This window comes from Plecotus auritus, assembly GCF_963455305.1.
Source record: "Plecotus auritus genome assembly, chromosome: 11".
NCBI lineage: Eukaryota > Metazoa > Chordata > Mammalia > Chiroptera > Vespertilionidae > Plecotus > Plecotus auritus.
This window is the reverse complement of record NC_137777.1, coordinates 53,328,685-53,341,996: the sequence shown is the minus strand read 5'-3', so window position 1 is coordinate 53,341,996 and position 13,312 is coordinate 53,328,685. Positions and strand designations below refer to the sequence as shown.

The window sequence follows — 13,312 nt, the reverse complement described above, 5'->3', positions numbered from 1 at the left end:
CTGCTTGGTGTGCAGCTGAGAGTCATAGAGTAGTCTGGTCCATTTTCAGCTTTGCTTATGACTTTTATTTCAGACCATCCAAAGCCAAATTCACTCTGTGATCAGTTTAGCTCCATGAATAAGATAATATCCTTGAATAAATGCATGCAGTGTCCCCTGAGTTGGATCCATGTCCACTCAGCAGAGGAGAGCACTGTTTGCGCCATTCGCGAGCTCTAGGAACCATCTGACCTGTTTCCGGGTCTCTCCCTGCTCTGGGGCCCTTCCTTCTCAAGCAGATAGGGCTCACCAGCAGCTAAATCTTTGACTGCGTCCTGCAAATATCTGGATCTTCTCTTCTCTGTGCACCCCCCTTCTCTCTCTTGCTCTGCCCCACACAGTCCAGGAGCCTCAACCTCTGGGAACACAAGGAACTGTCTCCTCAGCGGAGCCCAGCAGCTCCGTGTGCTTCGTGCCCCGTGCAGTAGCCTGCGAGCTGCCTCCAGACAAGAGCTGGGTGGTGGCCTGCCCTTCTCCCAGGACCCCTTCCTGTACACAGCAAGGCCTGAAGGCTACTGTGTAATAGATTTTGTTTCCTGTCTGTTTACAATGGGAGGACAATTCCTTTAACAGTTAATCATTTAGGGAAGTCTAACTGAGGATTTTGATTAAAATGACCAGAGAGGCAATTTTCAGAAGGAATTGATCAGTTCTCACCTGTATTCATGAATTTCTCTGTCAACAGAATTGATCTGACACTGCCCTCCTACCTCACAAAGATATTACATGTTTGTAATTTCTTTGGTAAAATGTAGGTAATAAAGGTTATCTCAAGCAACACAGAAACAAAAGGGATTTTTTATGGAAAGCAATTTCTTTGACAAAGAGGTAATTAACGGTTTTCTCAAGGCAATGAAAGGGAAACACATAAAAGAATCATGTTTCCTAACCTACCCTTTCCTTGCCCCCCACCCTCCCCTTGGCCGTTCATGTGATTCTTAGACTTCCTCACAGAGTTTATCTTCTCCTCCACACCCAGGTCTGCTCTTCTTCCACAGCTCCTCCAGGGTCAATTCTGGGTGCAGAGGTGGCGGCTTTTCCAAGTTCTTCCTCTTGTTAGGAAATAAATGTTTGCTTGCTCCTATTTTTCTCAAACTTCTTGTAACCTCCTTTCCATTGACTCTTGCTCAAGCCTGAATGCTTGAGTCCCCCCAAAATTCATATGTAGATATCCTAACCCAAAAATGGTGGTTAGTAGATCCTAAAGGTGGCACCCAGAGAGTACCATCACCCCTTCAACCGTGTGAAGACACAGCAAGAAGTTGTGACCAGGAAGAGGGTCCTCACCAGAACCTGACCAGGCTACCTGACTTTAGACTTCCACCTCCATACTGTGAGCAATCAATGCTTGCTGTCGATGGGCAATTTGGAGTATCTTTTTATAGCAGCCCGAATGGACAAGACAGCCTTCAACATTCTATTTTAACCCCATCCATCACCCATCCCTGTAGATCTCTCTAAGTCTGTTACTGCATTTTAACCTTATTTCTATAATAGTTTGCAACCAAGAAGAAGTGATGGGTTGGCTTTAACACAAAGGCCTTCTATATGGAGTATGGCTTGTTCAGAACACATACGATAGACAGGAGATACCCTATAGATGCACGAAAATAAGGGCATTGAAAATGTAATTTGCCTTAGTGATGAATAAATTTGGAAGACTTGTTTGAGAATGACAGATTAGCCTGGCCTTTCAAATCAATGCTTCAGGACTATATGAAAATGATTTGAGGGGAGCAGAGTTCAAAGCAAAGAGATGAATTAAGTGGGTGAGAGGTAAGACTTGGAGTTGATGCAAATATATTGGGCTTAACATCTGAAGAGTTTTTGGTAAATCTGATTAGTCAATGGCTAAATGTGAAAAATAAGGCAGAGATAAGAATAAGGAATGGCTTTCCTGTTTCTAGAATGACTATTAGGATGGGTCAGGGTGCTATCATTTGAAATGGAGAATATAGGAAGATGAGTTTCATCAGTGATGAATACTTTTGTTGTGTTGCATGTAAATATAGAAACTGAGGCTGAGGTTGCAGGTGGAAATTCAGATCTATTTTCTAGTTCAGTTGTGGTTCCTGAGGGCTACATATTGATACTCTTGCTGTCTCCTCAGGTTAGCGGTATGTGATCATGTTCTCTTAAATTTAGTGTCCAATTTTGAAATGTTCAAAAGAAGTAAGATAGGTTAAATGTTATAATTCTGTTTTAAAGATGACCCAATGAGACTATTCTATATTTCTGTACTGAAACACCATTGCATAAGGTATAAGATGAAGCTAGTTTAAATTGAATTATCTCCCTCAGCAAGCATGAGAGCAGGGAGATTTCACTTTCCAGATACATACCATAGAAAATGACCCATAGTTATATAAATAAAAGCTCTGTTTCTATGAGCTGAAGGAACTCTTCAGTCTTGAAAAACTTGTGACAGACATCAGCAAACAAATATGCTCAGCCAATCACATCTTCTCATCTAGCCATTCTTTTCGTGTGATCCCAGGAGGGGAAAAAAATAGAGCAAATTTGTTTGTCTTTGATTCCACCTCTTAAATATAAAATGGCCCAAAATGCCAATGGAAAAAAATGACACCTGGATAACCACATGTAGAATAAGAGTTTGGGCTACAGTGTCCTATGAAAACAGTGGTGTTTACTACTGTTTTCATAGGCTAACGTGTTTCCCTAGGTGGACAGTGCTTTGGAAAGGTGAACAGAACTCAGCTCATTTTTAATTCTGTAGGAGAAAAGCTGGTGGAAAATAACATGCCTGAAAAGGGAAAGAGTTCTATTTAGCACAGTTTCCAACTTCCTGTCTCTTTCACTGTAGCCCTGACATGGCCAATGTTTTAGAATAGGCCCTATTATGACTTTTCTGATATTGTGACATTACATCTTGCTTCCAGCTGTGTGCAGTATTCCAAAAGAGTATTTTTGGGGATCAGATACAATTAATGGTACCAGCAACTGTCTCTACACATAGGCAGGCAGATGATGGCTGAGGAAAGGTGGGCTGATAATAGTTCCACTGTGTCATCATCTCAGCCTCAGGGTCTCTCCCCCAATTAAGCAGAGGGCTCTGTCTGCTAGAACAGCCAAGTTTAAACTAACAAGGATAAAGTACAGGTAAGAAGTCTCTCTTTAGCTTAATGTTTAAGGTTATTGTTGTTTTAATCACATAATATCAGAGACAATTCTGGAATATTCTGGAACTCAGGACAATTTCAGGAGAAATACCCCATTTGGTGTCATATTCTGTGGGCAGGTGTGACATTACCAGATTAATGAAATAAGACAATCATTGTTCCTATATATTTAGACTAAAGAAATATTTTCTTACTTATCCTGCCACTGAATTAGCCTACCAATGAAAGACCACATATTTTTATTCTAACATATAGAATTATTTTAAAACACAGTGAATGCATTTAAATTGTTTATCACCCACTTTGGTTCCTCTAAACTCTCTTACACTCTGCATAAAATCTCCTCTATATTAATTCAAGAAATATTATACAACTAGAGGCCCAGTGTATGAAATTCGTGCATGGGGGGTATCCTTCAGTCCAGCCTCTCTAATCTGGGACCCCTTGGGGGATGTCTGACTGCCGGTTTAGGAGCATTCATTCCAGCCACTTCTTTTGAACATTTTCCAATCACACAGAATACCCTTGACATACAAACAGTGTGGTTTTATGAGTTATTTTAATAATAATGGCCATTCCTTTAAATAATATCTGCTTACATACAGTACAGCTGGTACTATGTTAATTCAGAATTTTAATATCACAAAATCATAGATGGTTGTAGTGGAAATAACCTTGAATTGTCTAGTCCAAACTTTTATAAATATTGGAATTCCCTTTTCAAAGATTTTGATTGCTTTTTGTCCTAAGAAGCTTAACTAACTTTTGAGGCAACCCATTTTCTGTGAAAGGACTGGGGGACTCCGATGGCAGGTGTGCGGAGCGGCTGGACCCGCCTGAGAGTGGGAGGCTGAAAGGACTGGGGGACTCTGGCAGGGCTAAGGAGACTGGGTGCCTCCACCTTGTGGCTATGGGCACCTCCACTTTGTGGTTATGGGCACCGCCATCTTTGTGATGGTGTGATGGCCAATTTGCATATTCCCTTTTTATTAGATAGTATGTTTGAAACATCAAGGTATACTCAGGATAAAGTGATTATAGTAGAAAACAAAAATTGATTTTATTCTACATCTTATTTTCCTAGGATAGGAAATGCCATTGACAGGAACACCAACAGGAAAAATGCAATCATTATAAGAAGTACCCACTCCACTATTTACTCTTTGTGTTGAAAAACACAAATTCCTGTAAATTGATTTTTACCATGGGATTGTTGTGAAAACCAACCTAGATTGCTTTTCCATAACAACAAAATGTAGAAATTTAATTATAATTAGCAAACATTTTTTCCAAGTGGAAAATAAACTTTAAATTTCCATTATTTAATATCTTATAACATTTACTAGTAGTTTTTTTGCTTGTTTATTTTTTGCCTTTCCTTTATAGTAAAATCTAATGTGTTTTACTGGTTATAAAAATGTAAATCATTACTGCTTATTTTTAAATAACGGGGGAATTTTGTTACAACTATCATATAGAAGGTTTTTATTTCCTTTTTACTTCTCTCTTTCTATGATATAAGCCTTTCATTAGTTGGGTAGACACTACTTTTATGGAATTCTATTAATACTGCTGGCATAATTTTTAGGGAATAGATGCTTATAGAGAGTTATCCCTGACTTATATTCTGCAATGCTTTATCCTCCCACAAATAATGCAATGGTAGATTGGGCAAATTCCAAGAATTTTTATTATAGTTCTTGTAAAAAGTAAATGAAGCTTATATTTGAAATCCTATCTGGAGATTATTCTAGCAAAATTCTTTCAGATTTCTGTTCTTTATTGTGCCCTTATAGAAAAAAAAATCAGTAATAATGATAATAATCATAGCCAATATTTATTAAACACCTACTACATGTTCATACTTTTTCTAAAGACTTTGTATCAATTATCTCAATATATACAAAAAATGACATAAATAATTGTCAATTTATAGATGCAGAAATTGAGGCTTAGATAGATTAAACTGATTAAGGATACCAGAACTGAAGTGTTAGGATTTTATTAAGGTCAGTCCTGATTCCAGAATCTCAATCCTTAAAATTACATAGAAGATACACATATCTTTAGTGGAACTAAAATATGATTGGTCAAAGTTCACCAGCACTTAGACTGAACTAGTGGGGCACTCATGCTCTAACCATCAAACTGAGAAAAGCCAGACATTAAAAATGTGTTATATTCAATTTGTTGTGTGTAATATTTCAGCAACTTTCAGAATGTTTCCACCTCTTTCTATCTTTAGAGTTTAATACAGATATTGCAAATAAATATTGTCAATAAATATTGTCAAATAAAGTCAGAACTCTCATTTCTGCTGTGGGAGAAATACCTAGCATGAGGAAGAAGACAGGAGGCAACATGGAAGGGAACATGTGCTGACTGGCAAGCACATTTACACACCAGAACATGCAGTCTCCACTACAGTCAATGAGGCGGTTATTCTATACCTCACCCTGTCTGATCAGCCATTTGATTAAGTTAGCACATTTGGCTTCTGGAAGAACCAGGACCTGGGTGCAGGCTTGTTTAATTACAAATCTAACAGTTTTCCAACTGGTCAACACAAATTAGTAGTATTAGAGGTTTTTCTATCTCTAAGGTAGCTGATGGGACTCCAGAAACTTGATTCTTTTTCAGGTAACTGACATTTAGGGGAAAAATAGGGGAGGCACAGCGTGCTTGACAGACACATGGTGGTCTGTCTTTCCTTTACTAATAGGGGGGGCTTTCCTTTGTAGGTAGAACTAAGCTTCCCAACTGAAGGTCAGAAAGGATATTGTCTTTTCAGACTGAGTCTGTCTGCCTCCCTCAGCTTTGCTTTGCTGATCAGGCATGATTACCCTTCACAGAATCACTACAAGGATTTTTTTTTTCCTAGTTCAGTAAAAATAAGTCAAATAATAAGGAATTTTGGATATGTTGTTACAATGATCTTTCTCATGCTTAGCTAAGTTTCCTTTTTTTTCTTCTTGTTGCTCAGGAATCAAGTTTCCATAAAATAATCAAAATATCTAACTAGAAAAATAAACAGCTTTCATAAGTGAGAAAAGTGAATGCATCTTTTCTCTTGGGATGTAAAGTCAAATTATCCTGCTGAACTCTGTGATTTTCGCTCTTTCATATTAAGCAGGTTATGTGTTAAAAAGAAAATAGCAAAAATCTCTGCAGATTGACCTTGATTTGGAAATTTTTTTTAAAAATATACCAAAACATCATGCTATACCATGTAATTTTATGGAAATTTGATACCAGCCCATATTTAATTTATACATGAAGTTGTGATAACTCCCATCTTTCTAGTCTGATTCACGCCAGAGGGACTGTGGGAAAGAGGACATTATTCTGTGGTCATGCTCAGTAATTGCTACATGCTGTAAAGATTGTGCTACGGTAAATTGAAATAATTGCTAAGTTATCTGTACAACTGACATGCTGTTTATTCTCCTGAGATGGGGCACCAGGCCAGAAATTCTAAAATTTCTTTAAAGCTGATATTTCTCCAATTAATTGTGAAATATATGATTGCCAGACAAGACAGCCACCAAAAGTACAGTGAAATGAGTATGACCCAGATTTGTGAAGCGTATGATGGATGATAAAGGCTCACCTTGGCCAACCCAGTGAAGCACAGTAGCTATTAGGATATATGGGAACATGTCATCTCTTATCGTATATTAACTAATATGTAATACATGTGTCTCTGGAGAAATTTCAAGAACAGTAAAATTACCAGACACTATGTTAAATCTAGAATAGAAAAGATTTTTAGAAATGATTGTTCAGGAGATTACTTCATATCTTTTTTAAATTTATAGTATATTTCTTTTCATGTGTTTATCATTACCTGCAATTGAATCATTGAGTATTAAATTGATGAACGTATTGATTCTCCAAAATTTATTGGTATTTTTATAGGTCAAAATATTATACAGAAATTTTCTTGTTCTTGATGACCATGTATGGTGCAGATGTATAAATTTAAAGAAATATTTTTCTGAAGTTAAGCTAGATCCAATAGTAAGGTATTTAGGAACAGTTTAAGAGAAACTTCCCAAATAAATATGTAGTATTAAATTGCATATGTATGCATGTCCAAGGAAAAGCAGTTTAATACTTATCTGCTCCCATGCCCATTTATTGCATTTAGCATAAAGTAATGATTATTACCAAGGTCTACAATGCCTGCCTTCCATTATATGGCCTGTCTGCCGCTCCAATCTCACATTCTTTCACTCTGCTCCTAATGTCTGTGATTTAATCAAAGACCTTACTTCTATTGGCTGAACATACCGATGTCCTTCCTTTGATGGCCTTGGTCTTGCTGGTCTTTCTGCTGGTAAATAACTGCTCCCAAACTCCATATGGTTGTGTCCATTGACTTGTCAGCTCTATTGTTACCAGCTAAGACACCCCCAACTTAAATCTGGCTTCCATTATTCCATGACGTAGTTTTTCAAAAAGAATCACCATTATGTTATTTATGGCACTTATACTTTCTTCAATTATCATTTCTGTCTTAGGCTTGGGTAAACAATTTAAGTATTATATTAAATGCTTACATCTGTCAATGTATGTCTATAATCATTCATGGATACTAAATTGTGTAGGTGAAAGTTTGATGAGACACAGGATAATTATGTTGACTTCATCCATCCCCTCAAGTTAATTATTAATTTCAAAGGGAAAATAGTAACTTCACAAAGAAGAAATCTGGCAGACACTTCTTTAGCCTGTAGATTAAATGTAACCTCACTAGTAATAGCATCAACTGGCATCACAATTCTCCTGATATGGTGTACTGAGAAGGATTGAATACCATTTTGATGTCACTTAAGGCAGAAATACATAATCTGAATCCAATAATGAAAAAAATCACTGGATGAACCCAAATTGAGAGACATAACACCAGATTTTAATTCTGGTAATGTTTTGAGATACAATGAAGACTGGGGAATTGTTCTAGATTAAAGTAGATTTAATTAAAATTAATACGAAAATGCAAATAAAATATATCTAATTTTTGCCTCTGATCGGCTACCGTAAAGACTACAGTTATTAGTGCAATAAAGGAAAGCCAAAATTGAAGTTGGCCTTACATGTATTTACTGGGTACCTTTGCTAAATTCATAGACTTCAATGCAACATCATCAAAATGTTATTGAGCTCCAAACAGAAGAAATGTTGAAAACCATGAGAGACCACATGTTTTCATGTATGAGGAATAAACTCTCCTCTTGAGGAACTTAGAATATACTTCCTTTATTTGGCTATTGCATCACCTGTTACAATCTCGTAATTAAAATCAAGTATAAACTATTTTTTCTCTTGGAAAGAAAAAAAAAAAAAACTAGTTAGTTTCCAAAATCATATTTAAAGAGTGGCATGTTTTAATGGAGATAGGCAACTATAAATATCTTCTGTTGTTAAAGCACATTAAAATGCTTAAACTATAAACTGAGCCCATCACTCTTTTTGCTTTGTAAAAAAAATCTTATCTTTAAAAATAATTCATTGTGATTTTAAATTATACAGAATTAAATAAACCTCAAGTCTACCAGAAATTTTCTGAAAAATATTTTTATTGAGTAACACAATGATCTTAGTCTATATGCTAAAAATTATCTGGATAAATTGACATACTTTAAGAAGTCAGTGGAAATAAAGTGAATCTAATTTGAGCACTTTCTTTTCCTCTGGTTGGTTTTTCATGAGGATTAATATTTATATGTCTCTTCCTATACTAATCTATATTGGATTTAGTTATTCCCTAAATATTTATTGTGTATATGTCTTATGTTAGAAGGAGAAGATACAACTATGATCAAAAGAGACATGTCCCTCAGCACAGCCTAATGCTAGGTCTCAGGTTGGATGAACTCAACAGGATAGAGGCTCTCAGCTCACAGGGAAGCTACTACGGCGGTGGTCCTCTTTCCTAGGCTGACACTTCTCTTGCATGTAACCCATATGTGTCAAAGTCCTACTCACTCCACATTCTGGGTAGGTGCTTTTTGGGATATAGAGTTTCATTCTAAAGAATTCACCATTCTTGGGAAAAATAATAAAATATATTATTAATTCCTAACTAGAAAGGTGATTGAAGTAGATTTCACTGTCAGCAGCCCCTCCTTCTATAAATGTGTCTTGGTCCTATGGATCCTGTTCTATTTTTTTTCTCATCATTTCCAATGCTAACTTTGAACATGTTCAGGTTGGATTTTTAAAGATAGATACTTTGCTATCCCATATGTGCTAAGATCAATTGCTCAATCATGATGTGATTTACATACATGCAGGGAATATCCGTTGCTCTCACACTTAGCTTCATTTCAGACCGGGAAGGTAGTTCAATTGAGGAAAAAGTACAACTGGGTCAAATGCTTGCTGTGGAATTTTTTAGAGAGCTCAGCTAAGACTCTGCTAAAAGCAGAGGTTTGATTCTCTAAGACTAATGATCAGAAATCCAAAGCAAGGGAAAGGAGCAAGGCCATGAATAGAGGAGGCTGAAAAAGATGTTGACGTAGCTTCATTGAAGGCTTTTGCTGCTGCACAGAGGGAAGGTGGCTCAAGCTCACTGAAAGCAACCATCAAGCAGTGGTTGAAGAGGAATGTGAGAGATTTTGAAAAAGGATCTGGAGCTCTAGGAGGTAGCCAAGCAAACAGACAAATTCTACTGCAACAGTGAAAGGGACAGGCCACTTTTGGAGAAGCGGTGCTGACTCCAGAGTAGTTAGTATCCGTAATGAGGACAATTCATCAGACACTAACAGGCATTAGATTGACATGGGTCAGCTCCCAAAAAGGTAGAACAACCATGAACTTCATAAATCAAAACAGAAAATATCTGCACAAGCTGCTGTTAACGTAAGAAATATTCAAACCTGTGAAGAATCTTTATGAGTTTATTTGAGCCAAACTGTTGATAATTGCCTGGAAGCAGAATCTCAACTGACTGAGATAACGCTCCAGAGAATGGCAGTTTTTCACCTTGTTTTATACATTACAATCAAAAGAGGAGACATAAATGAGTTATATAAAATCCATTGGTGATAGATTAGGGAGGTGGGAGAAAGCAAAGCAGGGAAACCACTGGGATTGGACATAAAGTAAAGTGATAGACACATACTTCTTTTACACAAGTGGGTACAGGATAGTTAATAGTCAACAATAAACATGACAACAATAACAATGGGAGAATTTGTGTTCTTTCCCTGGTACATTGGTTGTGCCCTGAGCAGTCAGGGTAATGTCATTCCTGACATTCCAAAGGTATGTTATTGTAAAAGCAAAAGACAATAGGCTTATCCATTAAGTTAAAAGTTGACCTTTGTCAGGAAAGATCCTGGACTAGGACATGACTACCCACACACACTGCTTTTTAATTTAAAAAGTTTTAATTTCAGACCATCCTTTGTGGTTACTTTATGTCTCTGAGTTTGCAAGACTGCCACACAGGCATTCCCTCAGCTTGTCAGTTTAGAATGTGGCCCCTTTTTCTCCACACTGTTAAAGATATTTAGAAAACATCATGTCTCCCTATAGCTGTGTTTTGTGATAAAAATATACACTATTACAGCATATTTAAATTTAGTTTTTAAAAACTTTGTTTCATGAGTACACTGTTGACTTTCACAAGGTACAGAAGTGGCTTCTACTCCTGTTAGAACGAATCATAGTGTTTTACATTTGTTTTACAGCCTCTTAAGTCTTCTCCCTGTTTCCATTCTCCCTCCTCTAATCTGATATCCATATGGCAAGTTGAATAATGCTATACATGTGAATGTACCATTCCACTCTCTTTCTTAAAAAAAAAATCTGACTTCTGACTTTATGTATAATGATCTACACTCCATACTATAACTTGATGTAGGGCAACCTTATAATTTATCATTCAGACCAGGGCACTCTTGAAGGCAAAGAAGCCATTAAAAATTACAAAGTTAGAACAATTAATGGATGTCCAGGGAAACTTGAATGTACATCTCTCTCCAACCTCATGTCCTGACAACCCCTGCCACTCTGGAGTATGCACAACACTTACCTAGTAGCTGGCGTTTTGAAGGCATGGTATGAATAAGCATCTATTGAAGGAAAGAATAAGTGAATGGATGAAGAAAAAATATATTGTAAGCCCATGTTTAATGCTTATGGAATGGATTCTGGAATGGATTTTCTAGCAGTATTGCTTAAGTTTTCATAATTACATTATCAAACTCTCCTTTTGTTTATTATGTATCTCCTCTCCTGGCTTGTATTAGTCACTTATCTATATGTATATTCATTTCTCAGGGTGGACATAACTAATTACCACAAACTAGATGACATAAGCAACAGAAATGTATAGTCTCACAGACTGGAAGACTAGAAGTCTGAGGTCAAGGGGTCACAGTGTTGCTTCCTTCTTGGGACTCCAAGGGAGCACCTGTTCCAGGCTCACTCCTTGCTTTTGATGATTTGCTGACAATCTTCAGCATTTCTTGTCTTGTGGCTGCATCACTCTGGGCTCTGCCTTCATCTTTACATGGCAATCTCTTGTGTATAAATTCTATCTGGGTCTAAATTTCACCTTTTTATAAGGACACTAGAAGCCTGGTGCATGAATTCATGCACCAGTGGGGTCCCTCGGACTGGCCTGCAGGATCAGGCTGAAACAGGCTCTCCGACATCTCCTGAGGGGTCCCGGATTTCGAGAGGGCACAGGCCAGGCTGAGGGACCCCACCAGTGAACAATCAGGGCTGAGGAGGATCGGCAAGAGGGCTCCAGGGCATGTCTCACTCAGTCCCAATCAGCTGGACCCCATCAGCAAGCTAACATACTGGTCGGAGTGTCTGCCCCCTGCACGTCACTGCATGCCATAGCGACTGGTCGACCAGTCGACTGTCTGCCCCCTGATGGTCAGTGCAAAATATAGCAAGTGGTTGAGTGGCTTTAGCATTTCATTAGCATATTACTCTTTGATTGGTTGAACGGACAACCAGATGACTGGACACTTAGCATATTAGGCTTTTATTATATAGGATGGTCACTTTGGATGAAGGCCACCCTAGTGAGGCCCATCTCATCTTAACTTAATCATCTTCAAAGATCTTCCAAAGGATAGTGCTTGGCAATACATTTTTTAAAATTACATTGATTTATCATTGTGGGCTTTTTAAAAGATAAATTTCAATCTTAGAAACTCCTTGAAATTAAAATCTTACACCACAATATTTAGTAGTTTGTTTAAAATTATTTATTAACAAATTAATCAAATACACACCACAGACACACACACTCCCAAGCAGTGGTGTGCTGGAACCAACTTGTACTAACTTATTTGAGCCACAGTCATTCAGCAAATTTTCAGATACTTTCTGGGATAGTTGTTAAACACAGCTCTTTTTAAAATTTAAATAAAATAAATTATATTAAACAATGATGATAAATATTCAAAACTACCCCTTTCCTATTATTTAGCACTTATTTATAATATCTATTATCTGTGCTCTTGAAGTCCTCACCTGTGCTGCTGATTCAGGAAATGGCATGATGCTCCACAGGAATGTCAAGATGCTCCACAGGAAGTACCATGTTGGTCCACAGGAATGTCAAGATGCTTCACAGGAGTATCATGTTGCTCCACAGGAAGTATCAGGATGCTCCACTGGAAGTACAAGTTGCCCCACAGGAAGTAGCATGATGCTCCACAGGAAGTGTCAGGATGCTCCACAGGAAGTATCAGGATGCTCTACAGGAAGTGTCAGGATGCTCCCTAGGAAGTATGCATTATTAGAGGATGAAGACAGGTTGACTATTGAGGGAGGCTTCTGGGAAGAACATGTTGGTTTTTCTTTGTTGTAGTTTTTTTGTCTTAAATAGACTCTTTTTGTTTTATATTTACTTAAAATTTAGAAGTACAGAGAGTTCCAGCACCCTGTTTCCCCTATCAGTATCATTTTATATTAGTATGGTACATTCATTACAATGAATAAATCAATACTTTATTATTAACTAAACTCCATAGTTTACTTATCCCCTTTATCTAATGTCCTTTTTCTTTCCCAGGATCCCATCCAGGACACCACATTGCATTTGGTAGTCATGTCTCCTTAAGCCTCTCTTCCTTGTGTCATTCCTCAGACTTTATTTT

At 37.4% G+C, this 13,312-nt stretch overlaps 1 pseudogene across 1 annotated transcript in view; it reads left to right on the top strand.

The window, feature by feature from the left end:
* Positions 1 to 13,023, top strand: part of LOC308236854 — a 170,123-nt pseudogene extending 157,100 nt beyond the window's left edge. Inside the window, exon 5 of the transcript in view lies at positions 12,677 to 13,023. The product of the transcript in view is annotated as an uncharacterized misc_RNA (transcript). The remainder of the gene's footprint in view (positions 1 to 12,676) is intronic.
* The last annotated feature ends 289 nt before the right edge of the window (positions 13,024 to 13,312 follow it).